This window comes from Dermacentor albipictus, chromosome 1 (genome assembly GCF_038994185.2).
Source record: "Dermacentor albipictus isolate Rhodes 1998 colony chromosome 1, USDA_Dalb.pri_finalv2, whole genome shotgun sequence".
Classification (NCBI taxonomy): Eukaryota; Metazoa; Arthropoda; class Arachnida; order Ixodida; family Ixodidae; genus Dermacentor; species Dermacentor albipictus.
This window is the reverse complement of record NC_091821.1, coordinates 55419348-55441954: the sequence shown is the minus strand read 5'-3', so window position 1 is coordinate 55441954 and position 22607 is coordinate 55419348. Positions and strand designations below refer to the sequence as shown.

Below are 22607 nucleotides of genomic sequence, written 5' to 3'. Positions count from 1 at the left end.
AATGGAAACTGACCCTGTAAACTTTAATTGTCGAACTCTGTCGAGTGAGGCTAGCTTAGCAGGACTCTTTCAGGAACTATCAGACATTGTTCGGGATATCATCGGCCTTAGTGAGATTAGAAGAACCGGTGAGGCTTATAGATTGCTGAATAACCGCCATGTCGTCTGCTATAAATGTCGGCCAGATAAGAAGCAATACGGAGTACGATTCCTAATCAATAAGCATATATATTTAAATTATTGTTGCGGGCTACGCGTTTTCATCTGAACATTTAAGTGTTGTTTACTTGGCATGTTTACCTGATAAACCTGCGACGCCTTTTTCTTGTTTTTTTTTTAGTTTCAGTACGTTTACCTTGTAATAAGATTACAGAAGTCATTGCCCTGACTGCCAGGTTTCTGCCATACAAGCCCACGGAAGGCTTCAGCAAACCGAGCAAGGATATCTGTACAAATTGCTTATTTGTAATAAAGATTTTTTTTTTCATTGCTGCACGTGTTCCCATTTTGTTTTTGTTAGCCGACGTGCCGGCCCAAGACACGCAAGCCACTTCCTTGGCTTTGACGCGCCTAGCTTCTGATGTACGAAGATTGTAAGATTGCAACAATTATTATTATTATTATTATTATTATTATTATTATTATTATTATTATTATTATTATTATTATTATTAAGACCTTTCAACTTGTTCTTGGGCACTTTATTGAACATATTTCGTTGATTGATTGATTGATTGATTGATTGATTGATTGATTGATTGATTGATTGATTGATTGATTGATTGATTGATTGATTGATTGATTGATTGATTGATTGATTGATTGATTGATTGATTGATTGATTGATTGATTGATTGATTGATTGATTGATTGATTTAGTCACTTCTGGCTGCTCTCTGCGAAGCGACAACATGCTGGCAGTTGCGACGGCGGTTGTTTCTGGACTTGGACGACTTCGGCTTGCCGACCAGTGAGCACTCTTACCGTGTTATTTCGGCAAGACTTCCCCAGCATGCCGCTACCCTCGGTCAACGCTAGTGCACGCGCGTTTCTGCGGGCTGCCGCTCGATCAACGCAGAAGAGTCTGCCTCCACGCCCTGCTCGCTTGTAGTGGTCGTTCCTGGCTGCTGCCTGCGAGGTGACAACACATGCTGGCAGTTTCAGTGACAGTTACGGCGAGCCTCGAGAGACTTCTGCACTTCTCCTGGTGAGTGATACTCGTCGTGTTTGTCTCGACAGGAATTCTTTCGACGAAGTTTGCCCGTACTGCCGCCAGATTTGTAGGCTAGTCTCTGGGCTGGCTGTCTTTTTTTTTTTCTATGAGTTTGCTGCGCACAATGGAAAAAGATGATAGCTGCATTTCTTGTCATAAGGCGCTGGCTACCGATCTAAAAACGGTTATATGTGCTGAATGCGAATTTTCGCATCACCTCGGGCAGTCATGCTCTGGAATAGCAGCTAACACGTTTACAACGATGGGTCAAGCTAAGAGGGGCGCGTAGGTGTTTAAAACGTGCTGAAATAACAAGAGACTAAACAGCGGCACAGAGACTGCTCTTAAGGAAAACGTTGGATCACATTCATCACTGTTTAACGAGCTTTAACGAGTTCAATAGGGGACACTCGGCGAAGACTGGCAACAGGAAACACGTCACGCCTAGCGTTAATCCCATCCGTTAGTTGACGCGAACATCGGGAAAAAAAGAATGTGAAATGAACTTACAGACATGATTTCTGAAGTGAAGGCGCTAAAATGACGGAGGACGAAGACGAAACACACACACACACACAGGGATCCTGAGTGACTTATTTTTAGCTCGTGCTGGCAGAACCATTTCTAGCAGTCTCGAGGGTAGTAGCGTAGTCAAAGTTTTTAGATTTGTTGACGACTTCCTAATTTTGGTAGATAAAAATTGCAGTGACGCCGACTTGGTCGTTAGTCAAACATTGACAACCTTCAGGCAGACTTTATCCCCCATTGAAGTGACCCACGAACTTTACTTTCGGTAGATTCCTCCATCAGGTTTTTAGATCTTAGATTGTTTTTAGCAAGTAACCACGTCTGTTGGCAGTATGAACCTCGCGCTACTAAACCTCTGCTGCCTTTTAGTTCCTCTCATTCTAAGCTAGTTAGACGCAGTATTGCCAACATGTGCCTGCTGAATGTTTTTAAGAAGTCCTGTCCACATCGAGCTGAGGCGAGTTTTCTTAAGCAGATTGACCGCCTGGAAGAGGCAGGCTACCCGCAACCTGTTTTAGTCTCCGTAGCGGAAGCAATCCTGAAGAAGTCGCGAATCCGCCAACCGGACCAGGAGTCACCCCGCAAAAAAGAAAAAGTTGCTGTCATACCCTACATACACCGCATGTCACATAATTTGAAAAAGATTGCAAAGCGAGCTAACGTAAATGTCGTGTTTTCTGCCCCGTGCAAGCTCTCTAAGCTATGTCGAATGACCAACCCTTATTCCCGCAAGGCACCGGCCTGTGCTACAAAGCACGAAAACAAATACGTAGATTGTCAGGCAGGAGTTGTTTATGAGATTCCTTTAGATTGTGGTAAAAAGTACGCGGGCCAAAGAGAGCAGTGCCTGAATGACAGGCTGAGGCAACACAATAACAAAGTGAACAATGGGAGGGAGGGCCACCTGGCAATTCATTGTAGAAATTGCAGATGTACGCCAGACTTCCACGCCTGCGCTGTGGTTGCCAGAAGCCGCGACAAATGGGTTAGATTAATAATTGAGGCCAAAAGGATCATTGAAGCAGCTGATGACTGCGTAAGTGTTGCATCCATATCACTGTCACGCAAAGAACTGCTTTACTTGAACGCGAATGCGCCCTGAGAAACTGTGATTGCGCTCCTAGTATAGATCGGTGGCGTTTTTTCCTGATTAAACATTGTTGGAAGTGGCGCCCTGTGTGTGTGTGTGTTTCTTCTTCGTCCTCCGTTATTTTAGCGCCTTCACTTCAGAAATCATGCTTAACCAACACGCCCAACTATCCATCCTAACTTACAGACAACGTTTTATTTTTTTATTCTTTCCCGCTAAAACTAAAAAGTTTTGCGTATAAATGAACTTATACTTCGCGACCTATTTTTCTTCCGTCACCTAGCAACAAGCTAGCGACACACCAGACGCGCCATACGATGCGTCATGCGCCAGACGTGGCATGCCGCGCCACAGAAGCGAGCGAGGCCGGCTGCGCATGTGAAGTTCGTCTGTTCGGCGACCCGTCTCTTTTGGACGTAGCCCATTTGTTGGGCTCCCGGTTTTTTCTTGCGTTCCTTCTGCATTTCGACACGGCACCACTGCAATATTGGACCACGGCAAGGTGAGCAATCTTGTTTCACAGTCTGCGACGCACTTAAAACACATTTAGGCTTAGAGCACAAAACCGAGACTAGTGACGCAGTTAGCGAAAAACAGCCCGGCCGTTCTGGCGCAGTTCACCTGAGGTAATGACTCGTGCTGGGAAATGTTTCCGATGCTTTCTGTGAGCCCCAACATTACTGTAACTTATTTCGGTAGTTCTTGGGCACGCTTGCCGCACCCAGCTATGTGACACGGTTAGTGAAATGTAGCTCGACCGTGGAGACGGTTTCGCGTGTACTGAATCTTAATGGGTCAAGTTCGTGACGTTTTCCTTGACCCCCAACATTACTGCATTTCGATACTTTTTGGGATACTTCTGAGGTACGCGCGCCTCGCCTGGGGTTGTGCTGCAGTTAGCGAAAAGCAGCTCGGCTGCGTGCCGTAGTTTCACGTGCTGAACCTTACTGGGACAAGTTCGTGACGCGTTCTCCGACCCCCAAATTATTGTATTTAATTTCGTAACTTTTTGTGATACTTCTGAGGCTTGCTCGCCGCGCCTGGGGTTGTGAAGCAGTGAGCAAAAAAGCAAGCCGGCCATGTTCAGTTTGGCGTGTACTGAATTTTAGTGGGGCAAGTTTGTGACGCTTTTTATGGCCCTGTAACAACATATGTACACCTTTTTTTGATACTCACGCTTGTCGAAAACGCAACGAGCGATTGCCAAGAGTGATAACATGGGAGTGTGTTGCTTGCGCCGGCAGGACGCGTAAAAGGTAACGCCGAGGAGCTCAAACACCAAGAACCTGACAATTCTGTCTTCTGAGCGACTGAAAACAGGCTTTGCACCCACGAATTTGTCTTGAATGCGACTAGAAGGCCTTTTGCGAGCGTTTAGCGTAGTCTGGCTGAGAGCCTGTGTTGTGGCCACCTGTGTGTACTTGGCGTACCATCGCGTCCACTGAGGCTAAGTTGTTTTAGAAACGTGCAGTCACCCGTGTATTTGTGCTCTTAAACTGCAGGAAATAATCCTTGGGATGGGACGAACGCTTTAAAATTAGACGTTTTCTTCGTATTTTATGGCATTGTTTTGGGAGGCGTCTAATCCCTACGAAATGTACGTAAAAGTGAATGTTCTGTAATGCCGCCCATTCACCACTTACGCACGTTTTGCCTCTACACGTAGTATTCCTGTTAGGTCAATATACGAAAGTAATACATGCTTGTAATTTACTTTTCAGCTGATGGCGTCCGGTGGAGCTTCGTACGGCAACGACTGCTGCTTACCTGGTGCCACAACTTTGGATGAAAGCACAAAAAGCTCGGAACGAGCATTTATATAGAGCAAAATAAACATTTCATAATTTCAGAAGACGTCTTGAGTTTGCTTTATGAAATTGCAGGTGGCACAGATTCGGTGGAGGCTTGTAAAGATCGTTCGAAATCATTTCTACTAAATAAAAGGATACCGCGCCAAGGCCGCGCGTGGTTCCGCAGTAGAAGCGAAAAAAAAAATGCCGCGCCGATCAGCGGAGCCAGTGTGGCGTGTACCAGCTCGCTTTTAAAACGCGCCCGACATAAATTGAAACCGGAAGGTGTTAATCCCATTCGCTTGGTGCGCTACAGTCAATTGGGCCGCTGGGCTCTATGGAAGTGTCCGCTCTTGCTGAATTTCTTTCTCTATGGCTGCCTCCCGTGCGTCACTTCCTCTTCGGATTTCATCGGTGCTGTGTGTACTGCGATGCACTCCGAAGCGTCTACCTCTGCGGCAGCTGTGAAACGTGGTCGCCAACGGTAGCCCGCCTCGGAAGACGAAGCAAGGGAACACAAAAGACAGTCACGACAGACCTACTAAGAGGCATAAAATAAAATTCATCTTTCTGCAGTAAAATGGCCCGAATGTTTCCAACCTGTAGCCAACGTATGCACAAATACACACCGATTCAGCAGAAAGGACTTTAATGCATGTCGAAAACATCGATCGAGAACATTTCACCCAAAAGATTGATTTCGCATTCCCAGATGTAAGCTGTCATAAGTGTCTCTGCTGAATCTTTTTCTTCTTTTGTGACAGACGACATTGCACGAGATTTAAAGATATAATGGCTATGTGGAAACATTGTTGCAAGATCGCAAACTATACCTTAATGTTGCAGTAAAACTTCCGAGTTGGTTCATAGCTATTCAAAGGGTGCAGCGCGACTGAGACGGGCAGTCTGAGACGAACATCTCAAGCCTGCCCTGGCTTGATGTGGTTTTCTGTTTCTTTGTGTCCGTCTCAGTCGCGCTGCGCCTTTTGCATAAGCCTTAATGCCTGGAAAAGCTGCGTCTAGTCATCTGCGTACATCAAGCCTGCAATACCTTGCTCCACCTACCAATGTCTCCTATATACCATGGATCATATCCTAACTTATTTGATTCTAGTCTCCTTTTCATACGTGTCATGTACACCATAAGAAGCACCGGGAGTTAATAACAGGCAACCCTGGCACAAGCGTTTCTGAATGTCAACTGCTTCGCCATTAATTTGCACCTTTCCACAAACTTCCAACACCACCTGCAGGCCAATAGCGCAAGTGTGGTCAACATAACAGAAACACCGCAAGTTTGCGCCGAGAAGTGCAGGAATTCACAGAGGCCTGGTAGTTCCAGACGCAAAAGCCGAACGTGAGCGGTTCGGTTAGCGTAACAGAGCGTTCAAGCAAATTGAGTTAGGAAAGCAGTGCAAGTAATCACAATCGCTACCACGTCACCTCTACTTGATTATTTCTTCGTATTTCGGACGGGACTCCCATCTAATACCTTCCAGGGAGGACGACCCGACGGTCGAATCTGCCGATGCGAGAGCAAATCTTTCACACGTGCAACCGGGCGAGAGACGAGTTTCACTTGAGGCCACCAAAAGCACACAGCCGGGCGAGTCTTGAGTAAGCTCCGGATCTGTTCAGAAGAAAAACGCGAAGACTGACGGTAAGGTCAACGCAACGACAGCGAGCGTGTACAGGAGGTGGTGGGCAAGCGGAGGCAGTGTCAGCAATTACGCAAGGCTACACCCATCCTCCGTCCCACAGCAGTTAAACAAACCAGCCAAGCAAATGGACACGTCCGTTAAGTCAACTTCGCTCCGGCCATGCGAGACCGGCGGCCGATTCATAGCCTACGCGCGCAGCAACGAGAAAAGTATTATGAAGAAAGGTGGCGCGAAGTTAGAGAAAGGCCCGTCTCAGAAAATCAGTGCAGCACTGCGGAGGTTGCGGCTGACTATGCAGCTAATAAAAAGGCCTACACCTCGCACGTAAAGGCGACTATGCGCCCTTTATGCGATAAGCTGCCACGACTGCTATCGGTTGCAATAGTCCAGGCGCCTGCCCATCACAAACCATTTTCCAGTTGGGACCAGCCCTGAAAATTCAGCCTGTAATGACCTGACCCCGGGGTGACGTAGCTTTTGGGAAGCAATTCGTTTTGCTACACTATGCTCAATTCTTACCGTCGGACCCGCTAGGTGATGGATTCTGTCAATTAAAATAGCGCGGTTTGAGCGGCATTGTCCGAACCGGTCATGAAAGACGAGAAAACAATGGTTTAGAAAGGGTCAGAAATGAGGTCTTTGTATTATATCCCTGCCCAGCTGCAGCTTGCGGAACACTGAACGGTTTTGTGGGAGCCCAGGACGGATTTTACGCCAACTCCGTCGCTCCTCGCGGTGTTCGACGGGAATGGAATTTGCCGTTTGCTGCCATTCTAGCGGTCACGCTTCCGGCAGTCACCGGGCCTACAGGCAGAGCGCGGCCGAACTGACAAGGCGTCGCATCGATCCGCAAGTAAACAGAGCCGTTGCGAATCGTGACACCGAGCTAGCGTCAGGCTGCTGCTTTTCTGCTGCTTGCTGCCGAAACTAGGGACGAGGGAACTATAGGCGGCCACGGGAGCACTGCCACTGTGCGCTGTTTGATCAGAGTGGAATGCTAGCGCCGCTTCAGAAAGCATGGGGGCGGAAGCAATCTCTTCTTTGTTTCCCTAGCTATACTTTCGCAGCCTGGTAGAGACTGCGAGCCCGTTAGAGAAGAGACCCCCAGCCTTGCGCTATTTCCTCTTATTCCGCGCACTTTCGACACGCTTTGGGGCATATTGAATGCCGCAAGAGTGGCCACGGATGTCCCCATCTGCCACATAATGTGAAAACCTCCTTCCCTCGTATTTGAATGCGACAGCAGTACATAGCTGTAGAGCTGACCACACGACCGCGTGCATTCGCCGCTCGCCCCGTACCGTGCTTGCGCGAATCAGCCAAGTGACAGACGGGATGGATCCCTCAGTTTGTGCGAGCCGCCGAGACAGGCGACGTTTCGCATGTTAGGTGCGTGCACTTTGCAGTGAATCATCAGTAAAATGTCATGTCCTATGCAAGTGTGCTCAAAATACCTACTACGTCAGCCCTGACGCGTTCCTGACAAGGGAATTCACCTTGGCTCGCCAGGGTTAGGGTCGAAAAGCGATTCAAAAGAACTTGCCAGCGACAGTAAGATAAAGCAAACTCCGCTATAAGAAAGAGGGCGACAAGAACCAATTATTATTATTAATTTTGAAATGTAAATCATCTGTTCCACCGTATACAGGGCAAACTTTATTGTGGGTGCGAGTGGTGTGCATGTATGTGTGTGTACGTGTATGTCCGTGCTCGTGTGTGAGTGTGTATATATATATATATATATATATATCAGTGGCGTAGCCAGAAATTTCGTTCGGAGGGGGGGGGGGGTCACTTTGTAGCTCGCCCTTCTTCTTATAGAATTTTCCGTAACTGCGTTGCCATTGCCAAAGATGCTGCAAAATAATTCTTGAACGCGACGCACTGCCAAGACGAGCAAAATATATATTTTTAAATAAAAGAATACACTCGTATGTCTCAAAAATTGTGCCCGAAATAACTGATATCAATGCTTCCATGTTTTCTGTATATTTAACAAGTAAAGGAATTGTCACATAAACTTTAGAACTATATCAGTTTGAAATCAGCAAAGAAGTGCATGCCGCTGATATGAAAAATGTGAAGGGCATGAAATTAACAAGTTCAGGGCAAATGTTTTAGTGAAACTTTGTTAGTCTCCCTGCCTTTCTGTCATCTCTCTCTCTCTCTCTCTCTCTCTCTCTCTCTCTCTCTCTCTCTCTCTCTCTCTCTCTCTCTCTCTCTGTCATTGAAGAACCTTTTATGCATTTTTGTACATATGCAACGACCATACAAAAATCTCAATGACGCTGTCCTTTTAGTATGTATCGCCCAGGGGCAGCTGTCACCGGTCGTGTATTGTGAGCAATTGCTCCGAAATTATAGTCGCAATACAAAGCACATATAAAAAGCAGGAGTTCGGCAAAATATACAAGGGCGAGTCAAATAAAGTGAGCCAATGCGACTATGTGACAAATGGGGTACTTTATTTAAAAGTAGTCTCCATGAGCAAATACATTTGTCCCACTTACTAACGAGTCGCGTGATTCCCGTCTCATAAATCTCCTTGGGTTGCTGCTTCAACAAGTCTGTAACTGAGTCAATCACGTCATCGTCTGACACGAATCTGATTCCCTTGAGGTGTTTCTTCAAATGCTGAAAAATGTGGAAGTCGCAAGGCGACAGGTCTGGGCAGTATGGAGGATGTTGCAGCGTTTCCCGCTTGAACTTTGCCAGTTTTGTATTAACCACATCAGCGACGTGGGGACGGTCATGGTCGTGCAGCAAGACGACTTCATTCCTAAATTTTTCACGTCGTTTGTTCTTGACTACGACACGCAGCCGATCCGACGTTTCACACTATCGGAAACGATTGATAGTGCGATCAATAGTGGCACCTGACGATCGAAAAAAAAAATTGAACACCTTTCCGGCCGAACTGACGGCCATTGCTTTTCTCGGGGGTGGTGAATTCAAGTTCTTCCACTGTAAGCTTTGCCGTCGTGTTTCAGGCTCGTAGTAGTGGCACCATGATTCGTACCCGTCACCCTCATTGTGATACTGGATTAGATGAGTCAAGGCAGTGCCAAAACTCTCCGTCTTCTGGCAGCGGTTCAAAATCTTGGGCATCAATTGCTCACACAAGGGCCAATAACCGAGATGCTCATGAATTATGGTGTGACTCGAACCATGACTGATGTTCACAGGCCCTGCCAATTCATCGATGCTTATCATCCGTTCTTGTCTAACCAGCCTTTGGAATTGTGTTGGGGGTGATTGCACGGTGGCTTTGGCCTGGTCTTGGATCGTCTTTGTAGCTTTCACGTTCTTCTTTGAGTCGTTCGCTCCAATACTTCACACTGGCCAATGAAATGCAATGTTCACCGTACACGGCAGCCATACGGCGACTTATTTCTTTTTGGGAAACATCTTCATCTGTCAAAAACCTCACGACAACACGTTGTTCAACTTTTGGAGTGTCCATTACGTCATACAACCATGTTCACCCCAGTGTATGAGAGCATTAAATAACCTTGATCCTCACATCTGCGTGTCACTTTTTCATATAAAAGATGCCTCTGTGCCGCGTGCATCCCTCGCAGATAATGAATAGAACCATTATTGCGCATGGTTTGTTGGTTCACTATAATTTGACTCGCCTTCGTACATTAGAAATGTGAAGATTCGTTCACATTTGAAATGTGAAGCGTTCTTCTGCGGCGGCTGTTGCTCACGGCGCGGCCGCGCAGGTGCCGTATCCTGAGAGCGATATGCGATGTGGCCAAAGCGAGCGCTCGAGCGGGCGTCATCCTCAAAGCGATCTGCGATATTTGCAGAGAGCGCGTAGTGCCGGTAGCTTCGTATGCGCTGTGCTTTCGACGTTTCGTTCGCATTGAAGTAAGAGATGTACGAAGGTGAATTCGCTCGCTGCTGCTGCCGCGATTCCTCACTCCGGTATTTTGACAGCAAGTTTACGCGGCCATCGAGTGAGATGTGTTCATGTATACCTGTGCACGCGTGACACCGTGCTTGTTAATTTAGTTAAAACAGATTAGCGGGCTAGTTGGTTTGAATACATCATAGAATGTGTAAGCTCGACTGAACGAGGACATAGAATGAAACAGAGACAGCGCTGTCTCTGCATGTCTGATTCTTTCTACGTCCTAGTTCAGTCGAGCTTACATATCATATCATTGATAACTTAGTAAGCGAATCTTTACAAGTTTATATGGTCGATAAACTACTTTTCTTACTTCGTATAACTATCTGCTATTTTGCTATCGCAATCAGTGCTTCGCCTTTCGGGTGAAACTGCGATCTTTCTTTTATTGCTCTTTAAGATGAATGTGGTCTATTTTATTATTTTGTAAGTTGTCTTTACTGTATTAACATATGAAATTATCTCCTGGTTCATACATCTTGCCTCGTTGCAGGCGCGGTTACGATACTGTGCCTATCAAGCTATCATACCACAGGTCAGTGGCAGTCTCACGAAACTGCAGGGCAAATTGCACGCATTATCACCGTAAGAATTGAGTTTATGCACAACAGAATGACAGGACCATGCATAATAAAAGGAACGTCATGTCTAGCGAGGCGCTGGTCTAGCCTATACGCCTAGTGCACCGCCTATAAAGGTGGCACTGATAGCCACGTAGCGGGCGTTTCCAACAGTACGCTCGGGAGCAGTAGCAGACGACAACCCTTTGCCGCAAGCATGGCGGAAGTACGCGGCTGCGATTTCTCCTTTTTTCGTGTGCCAGATCGCTTCTCCTGTGTTGACAGCTGCAGGGAAGGCCCTGGACTCTGTGGGAACGGGTATGAACACGATGTTACCGGTGTTTGGGACAACCCGGTCCACATGCGTGCCAGGTGCGTCCCGCAGACAAACGCCATGAACCCCATTTACATGAAGTGGAGATCATGTTAACCAGCCACTAAATTTTGTTGAGTAGTTCGATGTCTCTATCGTTCCTTTTTTTTATTTCTACCCTTGCCGTAATGCTGCTTCTGCACCTCAATAATAAGCACACGTCGTTAATGCAAACTTATATCTCAAACCAATCTGCACGGTGCGATGTTTGCACATGCCGTTGTGATCTTTCTGACGATGAACACATGTGACATTGCCGAATAAGTGCAGTCAAAGTCGCCTCAAGAAGTGTAATTGCGAATTTATTGATGGAAACGCGTACACTAGTCAACGAACTCACCAAACGCACGTGTTAATAAGAGCGCGTATTAGCGCTGTACCGCCGACGCAATTCTGCAACATACGATGAACCCGCTGCAGTTTTTGCCATTTTAAATTCCCCAAGGGAGCTGCTTGGAAACTTACAAAGCTAAAGTCTGACCTACTTTTCAGTACTTTTTTTTTAATATTACTAAAGAGAGATGCCACATGATATATTTAAAGGCAGAGCAGCCCCAGTCAAAGTAGATGAGCGCTGGCGGCAAGACCGGGTTTAGTCCTCTGCGGCGCAAGCATAATAAGAAAGAATTCAGTTGAGCACAAAATTCACATGCAACAGGGGACTACCCGTTGTGAAACAAACTAATCACTCGGCGTGTTAGGTCTGCTTATACAGCATCGAGGTGTGATGACTTCCCAAGCGTGACGCGAACTTTCCAACGAAAATGGAACAAAAATACCATATGCACCAAATATTAGCAATTCTCGCCCTGAACTACCTATTTTCTAAACACATTCCCAGAAAACCACAATATCTAAGATGCCCTCGGGCGAAAAGAATAAAGCTGTTAAAGTGCAACTCCGGAATTTTTTAACCGTATTAAGATACTGTCATTTTCAAATGGCATTGACAGTCCTGTCACCGGTAGGGGGGTTCAATTTGCTTAGAAATTCATCAATCATATTAAATAACCGATAAAGGAGCTGCCGAAACCGAAACGGGTAGCTGCTTCGTGTGACGTCACGATGACTCGATGACGTCATGTCCTACACTACCATAATGTAAACACGCAGTACACATGGCGCTAACGCCAAACAAGCGAAGCTGATGATGTCTCCTGACTACACAGGGAGCTTTTACAGATTTTCCGAACTACAAAGCGGCGATTTCAGCGACGGTGGCAATGTAGACTCTGACGTCACAAACACAGGGTGGCCAGTAAAAAGTCATGAGACAGGAACGCAACCAATTTTTTAAATTCATTTTCAGGAAAGCTAAATGACTTGCAGCCATATTGCTTGGCCCAAATAATCACAGTGCAAAAGAAAACGTATATTCGAAATTTTATTAAGATCAGTAGACATCGAAAAATAGCCAGAGTTGCCGTTTGAAGACGTACTTGCTTGGTATCATTCTACTAAGACATAGCGTGATTTAGACCATTTACAAACTAGGCAGAGTGAAAACCTCGCAACTCAAAAAAATCAACAACAGTTATGCATGAAGCAACCAGCAACAGTTAAACGTGCGCGAAGCCACCCATAAAACAGGTGCAAGAACATGAAGTGCGCTACCGCTGGTGCGAGCATTTAACGGGCCGCATAAAACCAACAACTTCAGTTCTTGCAAGCTTCAGTAGCTTTTACATACAACACAATGTGATCCTGCAGTCGTGCTGCCTAGCTAGCGCAACGCGGTAAAGAAGCGGCAAACAGTTAAGCGGCAAACGGCATTCAGAACTTTACTGAAATGCCTTTAAACCGCATGCTGCCCTGCAGACGAACTTCGTCGCTTGCTCGTCTACATATGATCGAATGGATAGAACACCGACACAACAAAGGAAAGGATAGGAACAAGAAACTTCCCGCCGAACGGCGGCGATCCATTGTTACTGTTGCTCCCGCTGATGAGGCTTTGCGGGGAATGATTAGAACCGTATCGCCGGCCCGTTTTCGCCGGTATTTGAGCGCCCCACCGTGGAACAATTCTTCGACATTACTTGAAGCTTTGGCTACTCCACGCATGCGAAGGGTGTTGCTTATTTTGCTGTGAAAACGTGAATAAAACAGAGAAGTACGATCAACGACGCAGCAAACTACGACGCGCGGCTGGCTCCTTTCCCGAGTGTTCAGCACAAGGCCGCCACTAGTGGCGCGTCCATCGGCGCGCACTACGCGAATACCAATGTTGGGAATTTTTTTGTCTTGCGTAATAATGATTTAACTTTTTCGTCTATGCAACCAGGTGCGTGCGAGGCGTTTGACTCTCTGCAAGCACGAGATAAGCGCACATAAAAGCGCTTCCCGCCCAAGTACGTCCAAGTACTTTACTGGAATGCCCGTCTGAATGAGGAAACTGGCGTCACGCTTCCTTCCGTTCTCGGTGCGAAACGGCACAGCCATGTGGTTCTAGCGCAGGAGACGCACACCGTGCTGCAACCAACTTGTTCGTCTTGCTGGTCGCTTATGGCTGTAGCTTCAGCAAAGAACAAAGAGAAATCGGAACCAAAGCAAGTGCGCCTCGTGCAGCATCCGAGGAGCTTGTAAACGGAATCTGTAGCAACAGCAGTCACGACCCAAACCGGAAAAGTAAGTGCTCCGTCGAAGAAGAAGCGAGTATTTCGAGGCAGACTTATGTTCTTATCGGCAACATGTATAGTCGTGAATAATAAATTTCGGGGTGTAATTGGGGATACGTAAGCTACCTTCACCTGACCGCAAACTATCAGACGTCGAGAACTTTTTTTTCTTTATCTTACCGACTATGCTAAGCGAAACCTCGGCTGACTAGAACGGAGTCAGTTGAATGCGACTCTGATTGGTCACTCCCAAATGGGTTACGTATACAAACCCTGCAAACAATAATTCAAAACCAGTCGAGGCGCGCCATCACACTGATAACTTCTTTCGAAAGGACTTCTTGGGCGAGTTGGTCGAGTTTGCTAAAGGTTATTGTTTCGGTACAAAGGGCACACACACACGAGCACTACCTTGACATTTCTGCACGTGCTTGCTTATGCGCGAAACGGTACCACAACGAAGAGAAGAGGCTGCGGATCCTTTCGATGTGAATAAACAAGGGCCCCGACTTAGTTCTGACGTCTCTGGCTAAATTATCGGCCAAGTCTAGCGCTTGGGGAATAAAGTGACAGGCTGCCGCGATAGGGCGATGAATGCAGGAGTTCTCGCTTGCCCCCACCGGCGCGCTGCGACTAATTGGGCTTTGGAAAACAGTTTTTGCCGTAAAATATATCATAAGTGATGCGCACACGGAGCAACAAGTGTGATACGTGCCTCTTTATATCGGAACAAGTCAACAAACGCATTATATATAGCTCAGCGGAACAAAAAAAAATTCTGGGGCGATCTAACGATAAATTCAAGGGAAATGTTCCGGCCTTACGTCGCACTTCCTTGAGGTCCCGGATCCATTATTTAAACCGCGTTCACCACATTGCAAAGTATTGTTCAGGAGCTCACTCGAGGAGCAAAGTGCAACTGACGGTGGTACGGAATATAAAGACATATACACATACACACATACTCCCTCTTCTAAGCTCTCCCATCATCTCTCTACCGATACCACGGCACCGGCTTCTCACACTTCACAAAGATACTTTTTTTTCTACTTCGGCACTCCTAATGCTAACGTACCCGCCGTGGTTGCTCAGTGGCTATGGTGTTAGGCTGCTGAGCACGAGGTCGCGGGATCGAATCCCGGCCACGGCGGCCGCATTTCGATGGGGACGAAATGCGAAAACACCCGTGTACTTAGATTTAGGTGCACGTTAAAGAACCCCAGGTGGTCGAAATTTCCGGAGTCATCCACTACGGCGTGCCTCATAATCAGAAAGTGGTTTTGGCACGTAAAACCCCATAATTTTTTAATGCTAACGCATTATAAAAAGAAAACTAATCTCTTTCAGGTCATAGTCGAGAGCCAGGGGCTTGCGACAGGGAAGTTTTTTGGAGCTGTAGGCGCAAAGCCCTCTTCACGCGAACAACAACAAATAAATGACCTGTATACACAAAACGTTTATTACGTAACTGCCATATGCGAATGGCCGTTGTCGCGGCGGTCTTCTCGTGCCTTGAGCGGTAGGTTTCCGGAACGTCAGCGAAAAGCTCTCTTATACGTAAGAACAGTTTTGTCAATACTTGTCAACGTCTGTAGATGTTCACCAGCTGAGATATACTCCAATATGCAGCCTTAACATTTGTCGAAATTAGCACTCTTAGATCCCTTAGTAACCGGTATCATGGAAGATGGCAAATGTTTGTTATATAAAACGCCAAAGACATTGAATAATTTTTCACCGATTGGCGGCTGAATTTACAACGGTCTTCTTTCGTACGTGTTGTTTGTAATTGGTTGTCCACATTCGCTCTTCTATTCCACTTCGGAAAGAAAATGCCTCGCGGTTTTTTTGGTTGACTACGAAATTTCAGCCGTGTCTCTACGGCAGACCACTCCAGGTGGTGACCGACCATCATTCTTCGCCTGCTGGTTGGCCAGTCTCCGAGATCCTCCTGGGCAACTTGTACGACGAGGCCTGCGCCTTCAGGACTTCGACGTCATGATCTTGTGCAAGTCAGGCCGAAAACATAAAGATGCTAATACCCTGCAGCACGCCTGTCGAACCTAACAATCCAGGCGCGCTGAAGATGCCGAACGACAAACAAATTCAGAAATAGGGCTCATCATTGATCACCTAGAGGGTAGGAACCGCGCACATTCTTCGTTCTATCTCTTGAGGCTTGCCATCCTCTTGCCTACGAGAGGGCATCTTATACCAAAGAAACACACGAACCAGCAACACATCCTATCTTCTAATCATGTCTGAATATCTTCGAGATGACGTTTTTTTTAAGCCTGTCACGACGATCCTACATCCGGGCACTGGGGCGCCTCAAGGATACTATATAGCCAGAGTGCGCGAACTATACTACTGGGCCATATCTGCTGCCTGCTCGAAACGTTACGTGAAAGCTTGGCTGCCATGAATGTCAGCACCGAAAATCACTGCAACTTCAAAGTCAGCAGTCCTATTCCAGCCGATTGATCACATCTACGCCCTTTGACCAAGTGAGAAGGGACCTTCTTGGACGGTTTTCATTTTCTTCCTTAGGTAATGAGTGGATGAGTGTCACCACTTATTATTTGACTAGGATATGCAGCGACGAAGACGCCGCCATGTGGCACAGTTCCCGAGGTTGCAAAGTTCTTATGCAGCACATTGTGCTTCGGCACGGAACCCCGTCATTCGTCATCACTGACCGAAGGACTACTTTAACGCTGAGCTCACAGTGGACATTTTCGCGCTAAGTCACACAAAACACCGAACTGATACTGCATACTACCCTAAGACTATTGTGCTGCCAGAATGTCTGAACGAAACGCTGGTTGACGTGATCTCCGTGGATGTAGTCGACGTGCACCACAAAACATAGGACGAAATACTGCCCCACGAAACGTTTGCGAAATACTGCCACACATGCAGGAAACCAGCAACTGCACGCCGTTTCTTATTATTTATGGTCTAAATGCGCAAAAGATGCCTTGATGCCGTGTGAAAACGCCGGCCACGCATGTAACGCCTGACGCCGAGGAGTTTGTTCAGCATGCCGAGGAGGCGCGTCAACTAACCCGCGTGCACATCACGGAGCAGCAGTGTGCAAATGCGCAACGGTATAGCAACCTTCACCATCGACAAGTTCGGTACCATTCAGGATCCGTATTCACAAAAAGCTCTTACGTTAGAATTGTTCGTAAGAGTTCATGTAAGCCCATCCTAATGCCGGACATATTAGCAAGGACGTCCGGCCAAGGGCACAAAGCACTTGCAAACGAAAAACCTTGTTGAGAATTCGGTCCCTGGTGAACAAGCTTCAGTATGGACTCCGGGTCACCGGCAGAAACTCAGGAAGAAGCTCCTGAGCGAGTCCTTTGGACTTTTTAGAACCTTAAGATGTCCTAGCGACGTGAGCTACGAAGTCCTTCAAAGTGGAGACGTGCCGCCTAGGCATCGACAACTACGTTCTTGGACCGTCTGTGTGCTGCGCCTGAAGCCATACTTCACGCTGTTACGTAACGCCCTGCTCAGCCGTGTTTTTTTTTCATTATTTCTTTCTTTTGCGGCCGCCCTATGTATTTCTCGTGTACTGGTTTTTCTATGTGCTCGTGTATGCCTGTCTTTTTTTATTTCTTATTATTTTATTTTCTGCTTTCCGTATGCCTGTGCATATACCTTAGTACATTTTCTCGAGCATTGAGGAGATGCTATCTGGAGGGGGAGATAACGCCGCTTGGCATCCAGGTGAGCTTCAAAAAGACGAAGAAATGTATATAGGTAGACCACGACGCTATAGCCTGAGGCCGGTTTCTCGCTCTGCGTATATCGGTGGTATGAAAGCGATTGTGTCGATACGGTGCGAGACAATATGCTGGTATATCATTATTGGCCGGTTCTTTCTCTGACAACCTTGCGCAGAAACTGCTTCGCGAATACAAGCCCGGATTGCCGAATCCATTTATTCCTTCAGAAGAGACAAACTGCTGCGTCGCGATTTCAGCGGCTGCTTATCCCCCGGTCCCAGCCGCGATCACATACTGCCATCGTAACGCGTACGTGTAATCAAACCTGAAATTTTAGTAATCATAATTATTTAGAAAAAAAATTATATGGAGAAACAATATAATCATTCCTTAGGAAGAAATCATAGACTTGTTCTTAGAACCTCTATAATAGGGCCAAGGGCCCTATAACGTAACACTATTCCAGTATGTTTTTATTCCATAATTCTGATGTCAAATTCAGGTAACCGCCGAAGCAAGCATCTGGCGGTGCCCTGTAGCGTCGTTTGAAACAACCGCTCAAACGTTATCCTCGTTTATCGGAGGTCACTTTCGTTTGCTTTCGAAACGAGTAGCATTACCTTCCCTCACAGGTTTTTCTTACATAATTGGCTCACGAGAGGCGAAGAGCACACAGCAGTGGCGAGTTTCGGTAGGGCCGAGCTAGAGGAGTGAACCGGAAGAGGAGGGTGTTGCCGGCGCCTGCTATTGGCCGGCTTCCCCTCGCTTAGCTTGCGGTGGCTGATCGAAAATCGCGGCGGCGTGCAACGAAAAGTTAAAAATGTCACTAAAACAGATTCTTGGCGAAGAAGAGCTGGCAGGGTAATGTAGTAAACGTGCCGAAAGTGCTTCACAACGTTATACTTCCAAGAGAAAATGTTTCTTATACGCAAATAAATTCGTGGTCTCTGGCAGCTCCGCGTAGCCAGTGTCCGAATGATCGGTAGGCAGACATCTATTTGTTTCGGGAAGGGGCATTCTCTGGATATCCCGAAACTTTTCAGTTTTCTTCGGCATATTAATGCATCTTTAACGCATACACGTCGCATTGATGCGGCGAGTTTTCGCAGTTTCGTGAGGTCGCGTGACAAACAGGCTAAATGGGTGCAGCCCGAAAGGTTTTCACCAATAGCAGAGGGCTAATGGCAGAAAAGGTGTAGAATTGCAAATAATAATTTTTCTTTTGTTCGGCTTAATCATGCATAATCGACGTGTACACGTCATATCAGTTGGGTTGTTCTCGCGGTTTTCGTGACGTCCCTTGATAGACGCCCGAACTGGGAGTGCCCCGAAAAAATTTTTGACCAATCGGGCATGGCTGATTGCGGAAATGGAATAGAAAAGTTTGGAATAGATTTACGTTATAGTGACCCAGTATTCACAAAGGTTTTCTTTCGTAAGGGCTCCTTGCCATATACTGGTTGGCCGCGTTCGCTCGTAATATTCAAACTGGTAGATAACCTACCTTGATCTATCCATCTGTCATTCTGTAAATAAGCGCGACGCATCGTCACAATATTTCCAACTTGAGGATTGGCTGTAATTTGCTCTTACGGACAAGTCTAGCATAAGAGCGTTTTGTGAATATGGGCCCAGATTCTCTCTTTTAACTATCGCAGCAGCGTTTAGAGCAAGCGCGCTTAATCTCGCTCCCAGTCACCCATCTGTCGGCGCGGTTCACGGTCCCCTGGGACTGCGGGTTTGATTACGGGGCAGCTAGCGACAACGCCACGGCCATATGTGGCAAGCACGCGCTGAACAGGCTGAGCGCAGTCGAGGCCGCTTCTTCCGCGAAGATGGCTGCCACCTACAAACGCTGCATATCTATAGCAAGCGCACTGAAGTCGCCGCACTCCAATAACGACGCTCTGCTTGCCAAGAAATAAACTTATTTGCTCTGTGTCATGGTGTGCGCTTGGGTGGCGCAAATCAACTGCTACAGGCTACTGAATACAATTCTAGATTCGGAAAGGACCTGTCATGGGCACAAATTTGAAATGAGTATACTCTCGTTCGCTTTCTTAACCAAGATTAATTGTGGAGCTAAGCTAAGGTCTAGTCCTATGCTGGGCATCGGCTATTGATACGCGTAAATATTCATGGCTTTGGCTAGAGAAGGCACTATCAGAGTGTCTTTGAAACAACTGCACGCTGAACTCGCGGGTTTACGCGCGTTTCTAGCTCAGTTAATTGGCTGCGACGCCGAGCATAACAAAGAGAAATACATTGACATGCCGTCGATACGAAGAAAACCTTTATATCAGTGACGTAAACGCACCTTGAACACTGAGACATATTTTCTTTTTTATTTTATTCACGACAGAACGCCTAAATCCGTGTTTACACTTACAAAACATTTTATGGAAAGTCTATAGACAGTCTGTAGACATTTCTTTAGACTAGTCTATAGGCAGCCTATATACTTACGGCCCTACATTTTTATAGACTAGTCTATAAAAAGTCTGGGTCTATATACTGTCTATAGACGGTCTATAGATTAATGAAAATTCACGTTTGCAGACATATTGTTGTGCCCGCACAACCAGCCAGGATTCTGAATCTACAAGATCCAGAATTTATCCTGCGAACGCCCTTTGGACAAACCCGGGGCTGAGCCGAAAGGCACAGCGCCCTAACGCTCCCTTGACAATTCAAGATGCTGCGCCGCCAGGCAGCGGCGTCCTGTAGAGGAGCATCGGCGAGCGACATGTCCAAACGTGCAACAAAGTGCTAGACAGCCCGGCGCCGTATTTCCTTTCCCCTGGAGGTCACCGGGCGCGGCAAACTTGAAGCGGGTGGCCAGGGCGGTCGCTGGTTGGACCTCTCGGACGACCGTCGAGTGCTGGCTTTGTATTGGGCCGTTTGAGTGACAATCGTTTCTCGGGGCTTTATAAGCCCCAACGCCGCCGCCTCGAGAACCGGATCCACCGAACCACCGTGAGCCGAGTGCTGCTCTCGAGTGGAGTGAGATGTGTTACGCGTTGGAGTCTCGCCGGACGTCGCCGTGCGGGAACAGTCGCGTTTGCTGTTAGCTCTCGTCCCCCGTGCTGGTCCGATCTTGTCCTGTATCGTGACCTGTATGTAGTGTATAAAGTCCCTTTTGTTACTCAGCGACGCCTGACTCGCAGTCTTCGCTACCGACTAGAGAGCTGGCAACGCTCTCTCACGAAACGGGTGACGAGCGCTACGGGACCACCTTAAAGTCGCAACAATATGTCTGCAGAATGTCTATAGACAAAGGTGTATAGGCTTATACAGTCCTACGATTGTAGACTGAAGTCTATAAGTACGTCTATAGACGAATGTCTATAGACTGTCTATAGGCATTTTAGACTAGTCTATAGAGAGTCTATAGACTTGTGGCCTTACACTTTTTATAGACTGGTCTATAAGATGTCTGAGTCTATAGACACTCTATGTCTGCAGAATGTCTATAGAGAAAAGTGTATAGGAATATACAGTTCTTCTTTTGTAAACTGAAGTATTTGTCTACAAACATGAATTTGCATTAATCTATAGACAGTCTATAGAGTGTTTATAGACTTACGACATTTTATATACTAGTCTACAAAGAGTGTAAGGCCATAAGTCCATAGACTGTGTGTAGACAATTCCTGCAGGTCAGTCTAATAGCTAATGCATGACTTTAGCCTTACACTATTTGTCCATTATTGTCGATGCAGGGTGTCCGAGCTAGCGTATATTCAGTGACACTGTTCAGCGAAGAATAATGTAAAAAAAGACGGTGCAGTAAGATCCGAATTTAAGACTTATGCTGTTCAGCCGTCAGAGATCTGACCTGTAGGTCTTTTTATAATAGTATATCTTGCACCGTGTTCTTTTTAAATCTTTTATTTTCATTGCCCAGACTGACTAAAATAGCGGGGATCGACAGGCTATATACTGGCCATATAAGCCACATTTTGCCGACTATGTTTTGATTACATATAAGCACTAGCTGCTGTGGTGTGAATAAGCAGTCCATTGGGAATGTCTGTAAATATCTACTGCATCCAGCATGCATATGGGAACATACCCAGAGAACTGTACATAGAAAATCATGCATGGGGATGGAAGCAGTCGAAAAATTTCAAATGCATGAAACCGTGCATCTTTATGCAAGGCTGCATGAGCATATCTGCACGAGCGCATTTAATAAATGTTACAGTTGCATGCAATGCATCCGCTTGAACTAATGCTGCTAGGTATCTGCTATCTACAAGTTAGTTAACATTTTTGGTTTACATATGGCGGCAAACAAATTTCGAATGTATATTATGTATGCTCACATGTTGCTTCTCATCTGTACTTATGCATTAATGTCAATAGCTTAATAATTCTCCTGAACCAGCTGCACTGTCATATGTTGCATAAACAGAAAGAAAATGGAAGCAATTCCACTAGTCCTGAATCATGCAGCGCAAAAAAGAAAACAAGTGCATTGATATTGAATTAACTCTTCTTATTGCGCGATATATTAGTTTTCTTAAAATGCAGGTCTTACGCAATGAAGAGACTATTTACAGATTTACAGACTACTTCCCCATGGCAAGCAAGATCGCCAGGCCGGCCTTGACCTTCATGTCCTATGTTCCAAAGATACTGCAAGTGTATGCTGCAAACAAGTAGATGGAACAATGTGAGGCAAAAATAACAATTGTGTATTCTTTGTAAGTTCATTAAGCAGTTGAATATATTTACTCAAACCACTTAAGTCACTCAATGCGGTTTAAGTATGACTAATGGCTGCTTGTGAATACAAATCAGTACTATAATGCGTTGTTTCATTTGATGGCTTGATTAACAGGTAAACAATCCCAACTGCTGCTGGAGCTGCAGCAACCGTATGTTGCTTTTAAGACAAGTTCATATATAGGACACATTATTGTAATTATCCCAAATGATCTCCACATCAATTGCTGAAACAAGGTGACCCAGTTGGACTGTCTGGGCATTTTTTGTATGACGATTAAATGTGCCAGCGCAGAGTGATATGCTCAGACGAATATCATTGGCCATAACTTCAACAGAAGGCAGATGGATTAATTGTATTGGCATGGTCACTTCTTAGTTTCTTAC

At 46.3% G+C, this 22607-nt stretch overlaps 1 protein-coding gene across 6 annotated transcripts in view; it reads left to right on the top strand.

Moving 5' to 3' along the window:
* LOC135899351 (uncharacterized) overlaps positions 1–22607 on the top strand; it is a 96419-nt gene that overhangs the window by 6781 nt on the left and 67031 nt on the right. For 4 of the 6 annotated variants that reach the window (XR_010563593.1, XR_010563592.1, XR_010563594.1 and 1 more), the window contains exon 2: positions 880–1207. The exons of the other annotated variants lie outside the window; for them this stretch is intronic. The gene's annotated coding sequence lies outside the window, so the exon portion shown is untranslated. The remainder of the gene's footprint in view (positions 1–879; positions 1208–22607) is intronic. 6 annotated transcript variants of the gene reach the window in all.